Genomic DNA, 21,562 nt, shown 5'->3' on the forward strand with positions numbered 1-21,562 from the left:
AAATACATGTATTCTCATCCCGAAATACTTAGAGTTTTAAAAGTGGGACTATATACTCACTTTCGTCTTGAAGATATGTAATTTTGACTTGGTCTCCGATTGATATCACAAACCTAACCATATATAATATATCAATACCTTTTCTTTTTAAACAATCGTCACATATATATACTTATAATACTTTTAATAATTCCTTAGTCCGTAGTTAGCAGTTCGATGTTAGTAATTCAATTTTAAATGGTTCATTTTTAGGTGATTAATAAACCCCCAATGAAATAAATAAAAACCCCATCGTATATGTATTGGTCGAGATTAATCTTGACCCATGGTACCGGTGTTGTCAAATGACGTGTTGCGTACAATCATGGGATCTTATGATTAATCTTCTCGTATTGTTTACGGGTGATCCTGAACCATATAAAATTAAATTATGAGTACATATATATAAAATATCATGTTATTTTAAAAAGATGTGATTTATTTAATTTTCTCCAATTATTTTCGTAGCTAAACTAGTCTTAGATATCCGATCTCGTTTTGGTCATAGTTTCTTCGTTACAACTCCGTTTTCGTTGATTCAACTTGCCACTTCCTTGGATCGAGTCCCTCTTTAAGACTATGAACTGTAAATACCTTAGTTTGTATTCGAAATCACAGGTCATAGGTCAAACTTTAGTGAAACTTATGAAGTTAATCATTTTCCATCATGTAAACAACCTTAAATGATTATTTTTCTAAAAATACTTATACTTTGAGTTAAATCATGAAATTTTTATGTGTTATCATATTCATAGTAAAAATCATTTTTCCAGAAAATAAACCTCCAATTCAAAGTTTAAGATGGTTTTTAATTATCCAACCCAAAACAGCCCCCGGTTACACTCCGACGTCGTAAAAACAGTTTTTAAGGTGTTCTTTGAAAAACCAAGTTAAACCTTGTTAAATTAGCATATATTTAAGATATATTACAGGTCTTGAAGTATTTTAAAAGTTAAGTTAGAAGGATCTATTTAGTTTGCAAACAAGTTTGAAAACATTCAAACTATGTTCTTGTTGTTAAAATTTTATACCACAAAATAAGATAGCTATATATATATGAATCGAATAAGGTTATGAACAAAGTTACTACCTCAAGTTACTTGGACAAGATTGCTGTAAAAGAGGAGTAAGAACCTAGAACCAAAAGGGTGATGGAATTGGATGAAAGATTGGAAGTAAGTTTGTGTTCTTGGAAGGATTCTTGAAGTGTTGTTGTAAGAGTTTTCTTATGGTGATTAAGTAAGGTTTTTATGGCTAGATCTTCTTGGTAACTTTCTGGATTGTTATGGAGTTTAAGGTTCTTGAAAGAGTGTGTGTTTTTAGCTAGAAAATGGAAGTTAAAATGAATCAAAATGATGATCCATGGTACTCTTATAAAAACGTGATTAAGGGGGGTATGAAGACAAAATTTTTAGCTTGTAATCTTGTGTATTTGTCAAACAATCATACAAAAGCAATTACCTCTACCTTAGGGCAGTAACAAGGGCTAGTTAGGTGGTGATTTGATGTGTATATACCAATATTAAATACGTATAGAAGTTTGGTATGATACGAGTACATATACTCTAGATATACGTATAGAAATCTTGTGAAAACGGAACGAGGATTCAAATATAGTTATCTTTTGTGAATATACTTATATTGTTTTATGTATTTAAGTCCTTAAAAAGGGATTAAATACATTACATATACGATATATGTATAAACATTATAGGTTATAAGTATTTATATCAAAAAACGTTACTTAAAGTTATCGTTTTGAAAACTTAAGTTAGTAGTTTCAAAATATACTTATAACTTATTGTTATTAATACAAAATGAGATATTAAAACATCCTTAGATCATGTTAAATATGTATATATACATATATATACACAAACGTATAATTATCATATGTTATATAGTTTGTGATATCATCGGTCAAACTAGACGGTCAAACGTTGTGTAAAACTCTTTTCAAAAACATAAATCTCAACAATTTGGATTACTTATCATGTTGGTAAGGTTTAATTTATGTAAATATTATTCTTATAAGTATAGAACGATCGAAAAAGTGCGGGTCATTACAGTACCTACCCGTTAAATAAATTTCGTCCCGAAATTTTAAAATTGTACCTATTTTGCGTCATCGAGAAACAAGTGTGGATACTTTTGTTTCATCTGATCCTCTCGTTCCCAAGTAAACTCGGGACCCCTTCGAGCATTCCAACGAACCTTAACGATCGGTATGTTGCTCTGCTTGAGCTGTTTAACTTCACGGTCCATGATTTCGATTGGTTCTTCGACGAATTGTAGTTTCTCGTCGACATGGATTTCTTCAAGAGGAATGGTGAGGTCTTCCTTTGCAAGACACTTCTTAAGGTTTGAGACGTGAAAAGTATTATGTACTCCAGCGAGTTGTCGCGGTAACTCGAGTCGATAAGCTACCGGTCCAATGCGTTCGATGATCTTGAACGGGCCTACATACCTTGGGTTTAGTTTACCCCTTTTTCCGAAGCGTATTACACCTTTCCACGGTGACACCTTTAACATAACCATGTCACCGATCTGAAACTCTAATGGTTTCCTTCGAACATCGGCGTAGCGACTACGGGCTGTTTTCAATCTCTCCTTGATTTGTACTATCTTCTCAGTCGTTTCGTGTATGATCTCGGGACCAGTTAATTGTCGATCTCCTACTTCATTCCAATAAATAGGAGATCTACACTTCCTTCCGTACAATGCTTCGAATGGCGCAGCTTTAATGCTCGCATGATAACTATTATTATACGAGAATTCTGCTAATGGTAGATATTTATCCCATCCGTTTCCAAAATCGATCACACATGCCCTGAGCATGTCTTCAAGAGTCTGAATCGTTCTTTCACTCTGCCCGTCGGTTTGCGGATGATACGCGGTACTCATATCCAAACGAGTTCCTAGGGCCTCCTGTAGTGATTGCCAGAACTTTGATGTAAATCTACTATCACGATCGGATATAATGGAAATAGGTATTCCATGCCTTGAAACAACTTCCTTTATATACAATCGTAATAGTTTCTCCATTCTATCCGTTTCCTTTATAGGCAAGAAATGTGCAGACTTGGTGAGATGATCAACAATCACCCAAATGGTGTCGTATCCCCAGGCAGTCTTTGGTAACTTCGTGATGAAATCCATGGTAATACCATCCCATTTCCATTCTGGGATTTCTGGTTGTTGAAGTAACCCTAACGGCTTCTGGTGTTCAGCTTTGACTTTGGAACAAGTTAAACATTCCCCAACATATGTTGCAACGTCTGTCTTTAAATTAGGCCACCAATAATGTGTCTTAAGATCTTGGTACATCTTTCCAACTCCAGGATGTATCGAGTATCTTGTCTTATGTGCCTCATTCAATATCAACTTCCTTAATCCACCCAACTTCGGTACCCAAATATGGTTTGCAAAATATCGAATTCCATCTTCCCGTATAACGAGTTGCTTCTCATACTTCTTCATTATTTCATTCCCTATGTTTTCTTTAGTAAGAGCTTCTCGTTGAGCCTCTTTGATTTGTGAGTTGAGATTCATGCGAATTTTTATGTTCATCGCTCGTACTCGAATTGGTTCTCGTTCCTTTCTGCTTAGTGCGTCAGCCACCACATTTGCTTTCCCGGGATGATAACGAATTTCACAATCATAGTCGTTTATCAGCTCGACCCACCTACGTTGCCTCATGTTCAGCTGTTTCTGATCAAAAATATGTTGAAGACTTTTATGATCAGTGAACACAGTGCATTTAACCCCATACAAGTAGTGTCTCCATATCTTCAATGCAAACACGACTGCTCCCAATTCTAAATCATGCGTCGTATAATTTCGCTCGTGAATCTTCAATTGTCGGGATGCGTATGCAATAACTTTCTTCCGTTGCATAAGAACGCAACCAAAACCTTGTCGCGAAGCGTCACAATATATTTCAAAATCATCGTTCCCTTCTGGTAACGATAAAATAGGCGCCGTAGTCAACTTCTTTTTCAGTAATTGAAATGCACTCTCCTGCTCAGAAGTCCATTCATATTTCTTCCCTTTTTGCGTTAACGCTGTCAACGACTTAGCTATTCGGGAAAAATCTTGAATAAACCTTCTATAATAACCGGCTAAACCCAAAAATTGGCGTATCTGCATTGGTGTCTTAGGAGTCTCCCATTTTTCAATGGCTTCAATTTTTGCTGGATCAACCTGAATTCCTTTGCTACTAACAACGTGGCCAAGAAATTGCACTTCTTTCAACCAGAAAGCACATTTAGAAAATTTAGCATATAGCTGTTCTTTTCTTAACAACTCTAATATCAACCTTAAATGCTGCTCATGCTCTTGCTCACTCTTGGAATAGATAAGAATATCATCAATGAAAACGATAACAAACTTATCTAAATATGGACTAAAAACTCGATTCATGAGGTCCATGAATACAGCTGGCGCATTCGTCAATCCAAACGGCATGACCAAAAATTCGTAATGACCGTAGCGTGTCCGAAAAGCAGTTTTCGGTATATCTTCTTCTTTGACACGTAATTGATGATAGCCCGATCTTAGGTCAATTTTCGAGTACACACATGATCCTTGGAGTTGATCAAATAAGTCGTCAATTCTCGGTAGTGGATACCGATTCTTGATAGTTAACTTATTTAATTCACGATAATCTATACACATTCGGAAAGATCCGTCTTTCTTCTTGACGAATAAAATTGGAGCTCCCCACGGTGAAGTACTAGGTCGTATGAATCCACGATCCAGTAATTCTTTTAACTGACTCTGAAGTTCTTTTAACTCGGACGGTGCAAGTCTATATGGAGCACGAGCAACCGGTGCAGCTCCTGGTACAAGATCTATTTGAAATTCTACAGATCTAAATGGAGGTAATCCCGGCAACTCTTCCGGAAAAACTTCAGGATAATCTCTTGCCACAGGCACGTCGTTGATGCACTTCTCTTTTTCTTTCTTTTCGACTTTATTAACATGTGCTAAGATAGCATAGCACCCTTTCTTCAAGCACTTTTGAGCTTTCAAATAACTAATGAGTTTTAGCTTTGAGTTACCCTTCTCTCCATAAATCATTACTGGCGTTTTATTCTTACGAGGAATGCGAATTGCCTTCTTGGCGCACACAACTTCAGCTCCTATTTTGGACATCCAGTCCATGCCGACTATAACATCAAAACTTCCTAATTCTACGGGTATCAAATCAATCTTAAATGTTTCTCCGGCTAAATTTATTTTACAATCACGGCAAATTTTATCGGCTTTAATTAGTTTACCATTAGCTAACTCAATCATGTACTTAGCATCTAGAGGTAATGATGAACAATTCAATTTAGCGTGAAAGTCTCTACACACGTAACTTCTATCAGCACCAGTATCAAATATAATAGATGCGGATAAGTTATTAATGGTAAACGTACCCGTAACAAGCCCCGGGTCTTCACACGCCTCTCTAGCATTAATAACAAATGCTCTCCCTCGTGCAGGTCCGATATTCTTCTCTGGATTCGGGCACTGGCTCTTATAATGACCCTGTTTCCCACATCCATAACAAGTAACAGTAGCCAAAGCAGTTCTATTTGCATTAGTGGCAGGAGTCTTGGTACCATTTGTATTTGTAACGAGAGCCCTACAATCTTCAGCAAGATGACCCTTTCGATTACATTTGTTGCATACCACATTACAGTAACCAGAGTGATGTTTGTGGCATCGGTTGCATAAAGGATTTTGTCCTTTATAACCAAAGCTTAAACCACTACCCGCACCTTGCGTGATTTCTTGTTTCTTAAAAGATTGTTGTTGGTTACCTCGATCATAATTTCCATTCCACTTTCTTTTGTTACCTGATACCTTCACATCAGTATTGGATACTTTCTTATCCATGATGACCTGATCCATTAGCTCGTTTGCCATGGTTATAGCTTCATGAATTGTCTTAGGTTTCGATGCTGTAACATTTGCCTTGACCTTTTTGGGCAAACCATCTTTGTACATTTCAATCTTCCGTTCTTCGGTTGGAACCAATTCAGGACATAGCAAAACTAATTCCATGAATCGCTGATTGTAGTTGGTGATTTCAGTACCAACAACCTTCAGGCTTCGTAATTCATCTTCCAACTTCCTAACCTCGTTCCTTGGACAATACTCGTTGATTAACATTGTTTTGAATTCTTCCCAAGGAGTATCATAAGCTACATCTCCTCCTACAGCCTTCACATAATTTTTCCACCACGTGAGTGCACTATCTTGTAAAGTGCACGATGCATACTTGGTCATATCCTTTTCAACACAACCACTTATTTTAAACACAGTCTCCATCTTTTCTATCCACCGGGTTAAACCGATCGGTCCTTCTGTTCCACTGAATGATGAGGGCTTGCAAGCTTGAAAAGTTTTGTAAGTGCACCCCACACGAGGATTTGGGTTAACTGCAGCACCTCTTGTAGCCTCGACCCATAACATTCTGTCGTTCACTTGCTGATTGATGAGTTCCTGGATTTCTTGTTCCGTCATTCGGTTCAATCGCGCCATATTCTTCTATAAGAATGAAAAGAAAATAATTATTCACATGGAATATTATAGATGTAGTGTATATTTACAGTACATTATAGCTTATTAATAATATGAACCAGGTATTATTATAAAAGCCTTTTCTTCTTATTAGCGTTTTATAATTATATCTAGGGTAGTACCTACCCGTTAATGTCCATACTTAATAGCTTAGTACAGAATCAATTACTACCATCTAAATAATACTTAACCATGGAAAATTATTGCATTTCACACTTCACTATTTTACATATGCTTATCTTACATCGAACATTAAACAAACCACACTAATAATATTATACAAAACATTATATGATCCCATGGTTTAATACGGCAGCGCATCGTTTGGTCTATTTTCTAGGACGTTTAGGTTCAAAGAATCGCTTAACGCTTATCCTGGCTGTCTGCCTATATTTTGGCTGTGGCACTGAAGAACTGGATGCCGGGATAGAACGAATAGGAATAGCGAGAATAGGGGTGGTAGTGTCTAGTGGAGTTGGTGCCACATCATCCTTACTAAACTCGGGATTTGAATTTTCTAATTCATTAGCCTTTCGTTTCTTTCCTAGTTCGAACTTGTCTTTTGTAATTTCCTGTATTTCTTCCTCGGGTTCACTTTCCTCCTCGGGTTCACTTTCCTCCTCGGGTTCACTTTCCTCCTCGGGTTCACTTTCCGGGTTCTCTATAGTCGGTTCATCCGGAATTTGTGAGTCTTCCCCAAAGATATTATTTTCGTCATCGGATAGGTTAATGACTGGAACACCATCTGAAGATTCTGGTTCGGAGTCGCTGAATGTGATAACAAGTTTTGAGCCCGACATCTATCACACAACACCTAACCCATTAATACTACATAATATTTACATATAAATTTTAACCAACAATGATAAGCAATGGTTTTTAAATCAGACCCGGTCAAAGTCCAGACTTACTAATGTATCCTAACGACTTATCAGTTATACACACTAATGCAAACCTGGTTCGCTAAGACCACCGCTCTGATACCACATGTCATAACCCGTCCTTAACCTTAAGAACGAGTTAGATAACGTATGATTTCATTGCGAGGTATTGACCTCTATATGCGACATTTTTAAAAGAACAACTGCATTTATATTACATTACAAACCATAACTCTTATTTTAATACAAGCTTTAGACAATAAAAAGATGATTATCGTTTAGCGATAATCTTAGACTTACAAACTTTACATGTTTTGATAACAATACGATTTCTAGCATATTTTACATTACAAATCCTCCGATATGCAGTTTTATTTTTGACACAAATATGCATACTCAAGATCTTGTTTAAATTCAACATGTTGCAGCGGAAGCTTCTAATTATCACCTGAGAATAGACATGTTTAAAACGTCAACATAAAGTTGGTGAGATATAGGTTTAATGCCGGCAGCAATATATATATAGACCACAAGATTTCATATATAAACGTTTTAATAAAAATATTCTAAGTGGTTGAGCACTTGGTAACCATACTTAACATTTAATCACGTCGCATATTCCCTTTATTATGAAATCTTACTACACCGTACCAAGTGTAGTCACGAAACGAAGTACTGTGCAACCGTTGAATACTGGTCGTCCAGTCCGGTTGGGGTTGTCAGGCCCAACAGATCTATCAACAGGATTCGCATTTACAATACCGTTGTAAATAACAGTTACCAAGCTACAGGGAAGTATGCCAGTGGTACAACTCAACGTAGAATATATTTTTTAGTTACTTGTGTCCATAACGTAAAACATAAAATACATGTATTCTCATCCCGAAATACTTAGAGTTTTAAAAGTGGGACTATATACTCACTTTCGTCTTGAAGATATGTAATTTTGACTTGGTCTCCGATTGATATCACAAACCTAACCATATATAATATATCAATACCTTTTCTTTTTAAACAATCGTCACATATATATACTTATAATACTTTTAATAATTCCTTAGTCCGTAGTCAGCAGTTCGATGTTAGTAATTCAATTTTAAATGGTTCATTTTTAGGTGATTAATAAACCCCCAATGAAATAAATAAAAACCCTATCGTATATGTATTGGTCGAGATTAATCTTGACCCATGGTACCGGTGTTGTCAAATGACGTGTTGCGTACAATCATGGGATCTTATGATTAATCTTCTCGTATTGTTTACGGGTGATCCTGAACCATATAAAATTAAATTATGAGTACATATATATAAAATATCATGTTATTTTAAAAAGATGTGATTTATTTAATTTTCTCCAATTATTTTCGTAGCTAAACTAGTCTTAGATATCCGATCTCGTTTTGGTCATAGTTTCTTCGTTACAACTCCGTTTTCGTTGATTCAACTTGCCACTTCCTTGGATCGAGTCCCTCTTTAAGACTATGAACTGTAAATACCTTAGTTTGTATTCAAAATCACAGGTCATAGGTCAAACTTTAGTGAAACTTATGAAGTTAATCATTTTCCATCATGTAAACAACCTTAAATGATTATTTTTCTAAAAATACTTATACTTTGAGTTAAATCATGAAATTTTTATGTGTTATCATATTCATAGTAAAAATCATTTTTCCAGAAAATAAACCTCCAATTCAAAGTTTAAGATAGTTTTTAATTATCCAACCCAAAACAGCCCCCGGTTACACTCCGACGTCGTAAAAACAGTTTTTAAGGTGTTCTTTGAAAAACCAAGTTAAACCTTGTTAAATTAGCATATATTTAAGATATATTATAGGTCTTGAAGTATTTTAAAAGTTAAGTTAGAAGGATCTATTTAGTTTGCAAACAAGTTTGAAAACATTCAAACTATGTTCTTGTTGTTAAAATTTTATACCACAAAATAAGATAGCTATATATATATGAATCGAATAAGGTTATGAACAAAGTTACTACCTCAAGTTACTTGGACAAGATTGCTGTAAAATAGGAGTAAGAACCTAGAACCAAAAGGGTGATGGAATTGGATGAAAGATTGGAAGTAAGTTTGTGTTCTTGGAAGGATTCTTGAAGTGTTGTTGTAAGAGTTTTCTTATGGTGATTAAGTAAGGTTTTTATGGCTAGATCTTCTTGGTAACTTGCTGGATTGTTATGGAGTTTAAGGTTCTTGAAAGAGTGTGTGTTTTTAGCTAGAAAATGGAAGTTAAAATGAATCAAAATGATGATCCATGGTACTCTTATAAAAACGTGATTAAGGGGGGTATGAAGACAAAATTTTTAGCTTGTAATCTTATGTATTTGTCAAACAATCATACAAAAGCAATTACCTCTACCTTAGGGCAGTAACAAGGGCTAGTTAGGTGGTGATTTGATGTGTATATACCAATAGTAAATACGTATAGAAGTTAGGTATGATACGAGTACATATACTCTAGATATACGTATAGAAATCTTGTGAAAACGGAACGAGGATTCAAATATAGTTATCTTTTGTGAATATACTTATATTGTTTTATGTATTTAAGTCCTTAAAAAGTGATTAAATACATTACATATACGATATATGTATAAACATTATAGGTTATAAGTATTTATATCAAAAAACGTTACTTAAAGTTATCGTTTTGAAAACTTAAGTTAGTAGTTTCAAAATATACTTATAACTTATTGTTATTAATACAAAATGAGATATTAAAACATCCTTAGATCATGTTAAATATGTATATATACATATATATACACAAACGTATAATTATCATATGTTATATAGTTTGTGATATCATCGGTCAAACTAGACGGTCAAACGTTGTGTAAAACTCTTTTCAAAAACATAAATCTCAACAATTTGGATTACTTATCATGTTGGTAAGGTTTAATTTATGTAAATATTATTCTTATAAGTATAGAACGATCGAAAAAGTGCGGGTCATTACATCATTGCTTTAGCCGTGTTTAAGAATGGTCTTCCTAATATGAGAGGAACTTGAGAATCTTCTTCCATGTCCAGAACAACAAAATCTACTGGAAATACTAAAGTACCAACTTTAACTAGCTTGTTCTCCATTATCCCTCTAGGATATTTTATTGATCGATCGGCTAGTTGTATGTTTATTCTTGTTGGTTTCAATTCTCCAAGGTCTAGTTTAGCGTATAGTGAATACGGCATTAAATTTATACTAGAACCTAAGTCTGCCAATGCTTCTATTGAACTAAGACTACCCAGAAAACATGGAATTGTGAAACTTCCTGGATCAGATAATTTTTCTGGTATCTTATTCAACAGCACTGCTGAACAATTAGCATTCATAGTAACGGCCGAGAGTTCTTCCATTTTCTTTCTATTTGTGATTAGATCTTTCAAGAATTTAGCATATCTAGGCATTCCTGAAATCACATCAATGAAAGGAAGATTTACATTTATCTGTTTAAACATATCCAAGAATTTGGATTGCTCGACTTCAAGTTTCTCTTTCTTCATTTTACTCGGGTAAGGAAGTGGTGGTTGGTATGGTTTAACATAAGGTTTATCCTTAGCTGTGTTAACTTCATTAACCTTTTCAACTACCGGTTCTTTTTCCTTATCTTGATCAGGTTGTGGTTCTTGTGGAGTAGGAATAGCTTCATCAGAAGTTACAGGTATTTCAGGTGGTTTAAGTGTTGTACCACTTCTTGTGGTAATGGCTTTAGCTGTTTCATTCCGGCGGTTAGCATTTGTATCACTAGGTAAACTTTCCGGTTTTCTTTCACCTATTAACCTTGCTAGGTTACTTACTTCTTGTTCCAAGTTTTGAATAGAAGCTTGTTGATTTCTAAATGCTTGAGCATTTTGTTCATTAGTTTGTTTTTGAGATGTGAAAAACTGCGTTTGAGTTTCAACTAGCTTCGTCATCATATCTTCTAAATTTGGCTTTTTATCATCGGTTTGCGGTGGTTTGTTTTGAAAATTAGGTCTTTGCTGATTGTAAGTATTATTGGATACTTGTTGATTGCTAGGACCTTGTTGGTTGTTGTATGGAACATTTCTGTTATAATTCTGATTTTGATTGTAGATCGGTCTTGGCGGTTGATAATTATTCTAATAATTATTTCTAGGCCTTTGGTTTATGTATGAAATATTCTCTCTTTGTTCCATTGTTAATTCAATACTGAGACAATCTTTTGTCAAATGTGGTCCTCCACACTGCTCACAACTAATTCGTATTGAGTGAATATCCTTAGTCATCTTTTCCATTCGTCTCTCGACAGCATCTATCTTTGCGGAAATGGAATCTAAGTCATGGCTAGAATCGACTCTAGCTGCTTTAGATGATCTAACGATATCTTTTTCTTGGTGCCACTCATGTGAGTGGGAAGCAGTGTTATCAATAATTTTGTAAGCATCAGTTTCGGTTTTCTTCATAATAGAACCACCAGCTGCTATATCGATGTCTTTTCTTGTAGTGATGTCGCATCCTTGGTAGAATATTTGTACTATTTGACAGGTGTCTAAACCATGTTGCGGACATCCTCTTAATAACTTTCCAAATCTTGTCCACGCCTCATATAGAGTTTCATTTGGCTTCTGTGTGAACGTAACAATTTCTCCTTGAAGTCTTACGGCTTTAGATGCCGGAAAGAATTGTTTAAGAAAATTTTCAACTAAAACGTCCCATGTATCAATCGCCCCTTCAGGTAACGATTCCAACCAATCTTTAGCTTCTCCCTTTAAAGTCCAGGGAAATAACATGAGATATATCTGTTCGTCCTCCACTTCTCGGATTTTAAATAGAGCGCAGATCCTATTAAAGGTACGAAGATGTTCATTTGGATCTTCCTTCGGCGCACCACTAAATTGGCATTGATTAGTCACCATGTGTAGAATTTGTCCTTTGATTTCATAATCTGGCGCATTAATGTCTGGATGAGTAATTGCGTGACCTTGGCCAGTGCGTTTAGCTCTCATTCGGTCTTCCATACTTAAAGGTTCCAGATTCTCCATAATTGAATTTGTTGAATTGGAATCACTAGAGGATTCTGATTTAATGGTTCGTTCCTCAACAATCTCTGTTTGAATGATTGGTGGTTCCGGAGGAAAATTTAATGGTTCAGGATCTATGAATTGTCCCTGAATATTATCCGGATTCTCAATTGTGAGGTCGGGTTCAAAAAATGGATTATCAGAAATTTGAATTGGAGTACTTGGTCGACTGGATGACGATTCTAAAGGAAAATCAACGGCGGTAATATTTGCTAGATGTCTTGATCTAGTTACAGGTGGTGAACGTACAAAAGGTGGTGAACGTCTTGCTCGGTGCATTCACTGAATATCCTATTAGTTTTTAAAAGGAAAGAAAAAATTATATAAGTTATCCAATTAATAGACTTTTCTGATTTTGCCCACATTTCGAATAGCCAAAAGATGCAGCAGAGGGGCAGGATTCGTTTGGTCTCAATATAATTGAGGACTGTTTGGCTCCAATAACCCGGTCCACGTACAAATCCAACTATTACTACGAACCAGAAAATTTTGATGTCTATCAATTTAACCACTTAAAATAAATTTTCGTAATTTTAAGAAATTTAGATAAGAAGTAGAATAAAAATCTATGTCCTAAAACTAGAATTGCGAGAAATAAGAAAGAAAAAGAGAGCGTCGAAAAAGAAAAAGAAAAGGGTTGAAAAATAAAAGGCGTCGGAAAATAAGAAATAAAAAGAAATGACTTATAGAACTTAAAAACACTCGACTAACCCAACCTTATTACTATCACTAACTTAAAATTATAATCGCAAATTGAGATTACTAATTGGAATGATAATTGATACATAGGTAAAAGGCGTCTAAAAATATTAAAGCTTACAAGTAAAACTATATCCCAAATGGAAATAACTTAAAAAGGAACTAAAACTTAAAAAGGCGTAGCAAAATTCTAAAGCACCTATATCTTAGTCTAAAGAAAAGGCACTTAAGGGATTTTACGGCAAAGCCTAAAAATCTAGAAGTAAAAATAGCTATGGCAAAAACTATGTTTTAAAACTAAAAATGAACGAAAAATACAAATATTATGCTAAAACAATTAAAAAGGGACAAAATATAAAAATATACTAAAAGTTGTAAAAATTACAATTTTTATAAAAATATTATTTTTATATTATTTATTTTATAAAACTATTAATTTATATATTAATAAAACTAAATAAACTTAATATTACAAATTAAATAAATAAAACTAAATTAATTAATATTAATTAACTAAATAAACCCTAATTAGGGTGTTAATAATAAAAATTAAAATATACTCCGTAATTAATGCGATGTTAGGGTTCTGTGTAGCCCATGTCAGACGTCTCCGCGAGTCGCGGTTGGTCCGGTTCAATAACTCCGCGAGTCGCGGAGGGTTCAGGCTCAGACGAGATGCAGGTCAAAATTCAATAGGTCAGTTTTATTTATATTTTATTTATTTATTTTTCTGTTTTAAATAAAATATATTTATATAAATTTAATAAAACTTATATTTTAAAACCTAAAATAAAAATAGAAATATTTTATAATTTTATAAATAAAACTCTTAAAACTAGATTTATAAATGTTTTTTTTCGGTTTTTTGATTTTATGTTTAAAATAAAAACACAATAAATAAAACTTATATTTTTATAAAATAAAAATAAAGAAACTTTATAAAACTTAAATATTTAACAAACGCTTAAAAATATTTATATTTTTGTTTTCTTTTTATATTTTTGAATATTTAAAACGTATTTTTACAAAAGCGTATTTTAATAAAAGTAAACTAAAAATAAAAATCTTTTTTTTTAATATTTAGCGTTGCGCTTTCGGCGTTTAAGTTCCCCGGCAGTGGCGCCAAAAATGCTTGATAGTTAAAGCTAAGGGGTATAAAATACTATTAAATACGATACAATTTTACACAAGATATTTATTTATTTATAGAATGGATATACTTAAACCTTGCTACAACACTTATAGGCAGTGTACCTAATCGTACAGTAGTGTAGTTTTTAGTAAGTCCGGTTCGTTCCACAGGGAATCTTTTAATCAAAGCTTAACGCTATATTAGTTTACTATTATAAAAATACAAATATATAAATACGTAATATTATTATTATAAATGGGGGTTTTTACCGTTTAATGACCGGTTTGTCGAATTTAAAACTTTAGTTGCAGTTAAAACAAAATGTAAAATATTAAATAAATAAAAGACTTAATTTAAAGCGTAAAGTAAATAATGATAATGAAATTGCGATAAATAAAAGTGAGATAAAATAAACTTGCGATAATTAAAAAGTACGATAATTAAAATTGCAATTAAATACAATAACAATAAATAAAAGTGCGATAATTAGAAGTGCAATTAAATATAAAATAAAGGAAATTAAATATGAAATAAAAGAATTATGCTTATTTAAACTTCCATAATCATGATGTTTGACGTGTTGATTTTAGTTTTATGCCCATGGGTTAATTGTCCTTTGTCCTGGATTATTTAATATGTCCGTCTAGTTTTTGTCCATAACAGTCCATCAGTCATAAATATAAAGTGCGAGTATCCTCGTCAAATTATCCTTATACCTGAAGTTAAATATTCCAACTAATTGGGGATTTAAACTGTAACAATATTTTAATACTTTGTTTAATAATTACACAAGGATGTCGACTGAGTGTAACCCAAGGTTTTAATACTTTGTTATCAATTATGCCAAGTGTCCTTGTACATAATTTCACCCCTGTTTTAATAATTCCATAGACTATTAATTCATTCCCGCGTCCGGTTAAATGAACGATTATTCGTACATATAAATACCCCGCTCATCGTGTCCGATCGAGTGTATATGGTAATTTATGGGTACGTCCAATTGTAAATCTTTATATTAACATTAACAAACTATCATTTAGTTAAACAAATATAAAGCCCATTAATAGCCCATAGTCTAATTTCCACAAGTGTCGTTCTTTTGTCCAAACCCCAATTATGGTACAAAGCCTAATTACCCAATTTTAATAATTAGCCCAACATCATGATTACTTCGGATTAAATAAGCATAATAATAACTTAGCTACGAGACATTAATGTAAAAAGGTTGAACATAACTTACAATGATTAAAGATAGCGTAGCGTTACACGGACAGAATTTCGACTTACACCCTTACAACATTCGCTAACATACCCTTATTATTAGAATTATAATTAAAATTAAAATTAAAATTAAAATTAAAAAATATATATATATATTACGTTTACATATAGAGAAATAGAGATTTTAGGATATTTTTTACGTCGAACTGCGTTTGCTTTTATAGGGATTTGAGTCCAGGTGAGCTCCGCGAGTCGCGGCCTTTTCCCTCTTTGAACTCCGCAAGTCGCGGAGTTCGATTTTACAGCTCACACCATTTTGGATCTTTGCTTGTCGACGTTATTAAATAATAATATAATATATATATAATTTTTAAGAATTATTTATATATTATATTTTATTTATGTGCATAGTTGACTTGTAATTTTTGCACCGTTGCGTCGCGCTTTGAGAGTAGACTCATGTCCCGGTTCCGGATTTTTGAACGTCCTTGCAAATAATTTAATAGATTCTTGTAATTTCAAGACGTTTCTTATTAATAATTGGAACCTCTTTGATTGTATTTTGTACTTTTGAGCTTTTTGGTCGTTTGCGTCTTCAATTCGTTGAATCTGTCTTTTGTCTTCACCTTTTATTATTTTAAACGAATATTACTTGTAAATAGAACAATTGCAACTAAAAGCTTGTCTTTCTTGAGGAATAATGTTATGAAATATATGTTCATTTTTAGCATTATCAATTGTCAATAAGAAACGTACCCGTAACAAGCTCTGGGTCTTCCTGTGCCTCTGCTGCATTAATATTGAAAAATCTTCCGCGGACTTGTCCATTCGTGTTCTCCTGGTTCGGGCAATTTCTAATAATGTGGCCCGGTTTTCCACATTTATAACAAGCTACATTGGCATAACTTGCTCTGACACTACTTGCTCCGCCATTACTCGTTCCGACACCATTTGTTCCTTTCGTTCTGTTAACCCCTGGTCCGTAGACCTCACACTTCGCCGCGCTATGACCATTTCTTTTACACTTGTTGCAAAATTTGGTGCAGAACCCCGAGTGATACTTTTCACACCTTTGGCATAGCTGCTTCTGATTGTTGTTGTTGTTGCAGTTATTATTGTTGTTAGGATGATTGTTGTTGTTGTTGTTGTTGTTGTTGTTGTTGTTGTTGTTGTTGTTGTTGTTGTTGTTGTTGTTGTTGTTGTTGTTGTTGTTGTTGTTGTTGGTCAGTTTGTTGTAGTTGCGATTGATATTGCGATTGTTGGGATAGTTGTTGTGATTATTGTTGTAATTGATGTTGTTGTTGTATTGGTGATTCTTATCACCGTTTTCCTCCCACTTTCTTTTGACTTGCTTCACACTGGCCTCTTCAGCAGTCTGTTCTTTAATTCTTTCTTCAATCTAGTTCACTAGTTTGTGAGCCATTCTACATGCCTGTTGTATGGAGGCGGGCTCGTGTGAAATTATATCTTCTTGGATTCTTTCCGGTAATCCTTTCACAAACGCGTCGATCTTCTCTTCCTCATCTTCGAACGCTCCCGGACACAATAAGCACAATTCTGTGAATCGTCTTTCGTACGTGGTAATATCAAATCCTTGGGTTCGTAACCCTCTAAGTTCTGTCTTGAGCTTATTGACCTCGGTTCTGGGACGGTACTTCTCGTTCATCAAGTGCTTGAATGCTGACCACGGTAGTGCGTAAGCATCATCTTGTCCCACTTGCTCTAGATTGGTATTCCACCATGTTAACGCAGAACCTGTGAAGGTATGCATAGCGTACTTCACTTTGTCCTCTTCAGTACACTTACTTATGGCAAACACCGATTCGACCTTCTCGGTCCACCGTTTCAATCCGATCGGTCCTTCGGTTCCATCAAATTCCAAAGGTTTGCAGGCAGTGAATTCTTTGTAGGTGCATCCTACACAATTTTCTGTACTGCTAGATCCAAGGTTATTGTTGGTATGTAGCGCAGCCTGTACTACGGCTATGTTTGAAGCAAGAAAGGCACGAAATTCCTCTTCGCTCATATTCAAGGTGTGTCGAGTAGTTGGTGCCATTTCCTTCAAAATAGTCAAATGAAACAAGTTAATCATACAGAATATTAAGAGTAGTCAATAGTATCTCGTAGCATAATATGAACTCATTTATAAAAGCTTTTTCTTCATATTAGCGTTTTATAAGTTTAAAGTCAGGTAGTACCTACCCGTTAAGTTCATACTTAATAGCTAATATGAAATGACCCGTTCATATACATTATAAACGATTCACAATAGTTGATTACATTGCGAGGTATTTGACCTCTATATGATACATTTTACAAACATTGCATTCGTTTTTAAAAGACAAAATTTCTTTACATCGAAAATTGACAGGCATGCATACCATTTCATAATATCCACTATCCAACTATAAATTGATTTAATAATAATCTTTGATGAACTCAATGACTCGAATGCAACGTTCTTCGAAATATGCTATGAAAGACTCCAAGTAATATCTTTAAAATGAGCAAATGCACAGCGGAAGATTTCTTTAACACCTGAGAATAAACATGCTTTAAAGTGTCAACCAAAAGGTTGGTGAGTTCATTAGTTTATCATAATCATTTATTTCCATCATTTTAATAGACCACAAGAATTTCATTTCCAGTTCTCATAAATATACGTCCCATGCATAGAGACAAAAATAATCAATCATATGGTGAACACCTGGTAACCGACATTAACTAGATACATATAAGAATATCCCCTATCATTCCGGGATCCTCCTTCGAACATGATATAAATTTCGAAGTACTAAAGCATCCGGTACTTTGGATGGGGTTTGTTAGGCCCAATAGATCTATCTTTAGGATTCGCGTAAATTAGGGTGTATGTTCCCTAATTCTTAGATTACCAGACTTTAATAAAAAGGGGCATATTCGATTTCGATAATTCAACCATAGAATGTAGTTTCAATTACTTGTGTCTATTTCGTCAAACATTTATAAAAGCGCATGTATTCCCAGTCCCAAAAATATAAAGGGTAAAAAGACAAATGAAACTCACCATACTGTATTTCGTAGTAAAAATACATATAACGTCATTGAACAAGTGCAAGGTTGGCCTCGGATTCACGAACCTAAATTAATTATATATAATTATGTGTTGGTCAATATTTATCTAACAAATTAGGCCAAGTCATAGTGTACCACAATCCTAATGCTCGAGACTAATATGCAAAAGTCAACAAAAGTAAATTTGACTCAAAATAATTTCTAAAAATCTATACATGATTAATATATAGTTTAAATATCGTCGTTTTATATTTTTAAATATTTTTAAAAGATTTATTATAGTAAATAATATAATTTATTTATTAATAAATAAAATTTTATATTAAATTTATATAATATAATATACTTTTATATATATTAAGTAATAAAATTTATAGGGTTCATTTAATATCATAAAGATAATATGATAGGTATTATTAAAGTAAGTTATTACACGTAGTAAAATATGTTTGTATCACATATTTATTTGATAAAATAATAACTATAATGATAGTAAGTAAAAGTTGTATTATTTTGTAATAATAATTATTATTATAAAAATATCAATATTTATAATTACTAAGATGACATTATGATAAAACGACAATTCTAATTATGATAACTTTAATATTTACGATAATTTTTAATATTATCTTTAAAATAATAATTCTATTTAAAATAATAATAATAATAATGATATTTTATAGTAACGATGACATTTCTATTAAAATGATAATTTTTGTTAAAATGAGAGTTTTAATACTAACGATATTTTTAATAATAATAGTAATGATAAAAATAATAAGAACGATAATTTTATCTAAATCAATATCTTATAATATTTTAATTTCATCATGATACTCTTACTCATTATTTCCTAATCGTTTCGTTTAATAGCTTTTAATCGTCTTTTATATCGTGTTCATAATAATGATAATAATAGTAATCAAAATAATTAGGTGTTACAAATATTTGTTTTAATTACACTAATATTAATAATGATAGTTACTATAACATTTTTAACGATAATACTAATAATTATCTTAATGATTATATAGTAATAATAATAATAACAATGACAATATCCATTTTTAAATAATGATATATATATTAATAATGATAATAATAATAATAATACTAATAATAATAATAATAATAATATTTGGATAATAATAATAATACTAATTATAACTTTAACGATAATAACGATAGTAATAATAAAAAAATAACAATTTTTAATGATAAATTCCTTTTATTGATAAAGATAATAATAATGATAATAATAAGATAAAACTAGAACGACGATAAAAACGATGATAATAATAATCATTTTTAATAAAAATATAGAAAATTCAATTTATTATAACTTCTAATCTGTTCATCGAAACCATTCGATATCTAAAGGAAAAGTCCTTAATTTTTCACTAGCTTTCCAAGGACATGCATATCTTATACCTTATCTCAACCGAAAGTGTAACTAATTCAATATTCAACCTAACCTGTCTAAGGGCAATATCAAAAGTACAAGCATGCATAATCCTAAATACTCGAGCACTAGTCAGGGATACACTATTAGTATGTAAAAGTTAAATTATGAGTACTCACGTATCAATATTGAGATTCAATATTGCAGGAAAGGTACGTAGACGTAACGGAAATGATAAACACTATATTGACCTCACGAGCATACCCATGAACCATACTCAATCACCTCCATAGCTATAACCCATAATTTCCTTAATCCTATCCTACTCGAAAAACAATTTCGAAATCACTTGGACAGCACTCCGTAGTAATATTTTATGTATACTAATAATATCTTGAAATAATACGGAGTAAATATATATATGTAAATCGATTGAGAGAGTTTAGAGAAAAATATTTTCAAGTTTCTATGAAATAATGAAACCTATTGAATTCTATTTATAATAGATTTTTGAATTATTAAAGTGAATTATTAAAGTATGAATTATTAAAGTGAATTATTAAAGTTTGAATTATTAAAGTGAATTATTAAAGTATGAATTATTAAAGTGAATTATTAAAGTTAAAGTAAAGTAAAAATAAAGCAAAGGTAAAGTTTAAGTATAGTAAAAGTATAAAACTATATACGTATAATACGCGTATAAATATATATAATATTAATTTAAATCGTTATATATATTTAATAAAATAAAATATAAATATCGTTATATTTATCATACTAGTTAAGTAATGAGTTGTCAAAAGTGGTTCTAGATATTTATAAAAGTTATATACATTTTAATAATAAAGTTCTTTTTAAACTGAAAACATTTTTGTACGTTTGAAACTAAATAGATCAATCGAGTCTTTATGAGATTCAATCTTCCACTATCCTTTGTCTAGTTCTCAATGATTGACAATTTGTTCTTATTTATAAATCACTTTACCATTTTCCGAATATTGTTAAAACGGAAAGATTTCTCAAATCAACGTGGGCCTTTCAACAGAGACTTGTAATCATAATTCAATATATCTGATAATTCAATCATTTGATCTTATCTTCTAATTCTATTGATAAATATTTTGGAACAGATACAATCATATAAAGTATTTAATCTAATATTTTATTTACGTTTCAAGTTATAATATATATACACATATACATATATAATCATATTCGTTTAATGGTTCGTGAATTGTTGGAACATGGTCGAGGTTGAATGAATGTATGAACATAGTTTAAAATTCTTGCAATTTAACTTAACAAATATTGCTTATCATGTCGGAAACATATAAAGATTAAAGTTTAAATTTGGTTGAAATTTTCGGGTTGTCACAGTACCTACCCGTTAAAGAAATTTCGTCCCAAAATTTGAGTGGAAAGGTCGTGAATGATAATAAGTATGTTTTCATGATGCATACGGGCTGAAAATTAGAGTTTTATCATCAGTGAATAATTTGGAT

Source organism: Rutidosis leptorrhynchoides, chromosome 8 (assembly GCF_046630445.1).
Source record: "Rutidosis leptorrhynchoides isolate AG116_Rl617_1_P2 chromosome 8, CSIRO_AGI_Rlap_v1, whole genome shotgun sequence".
NCBI classification, from domain to species: domain Eukaryota; kingdom Viridiplantae; phylum Streptophyta; class Magnoliopsida; order Asterales; family Asteraceae; genus Rutidosis; species Rutidosis leptorrhynchoides.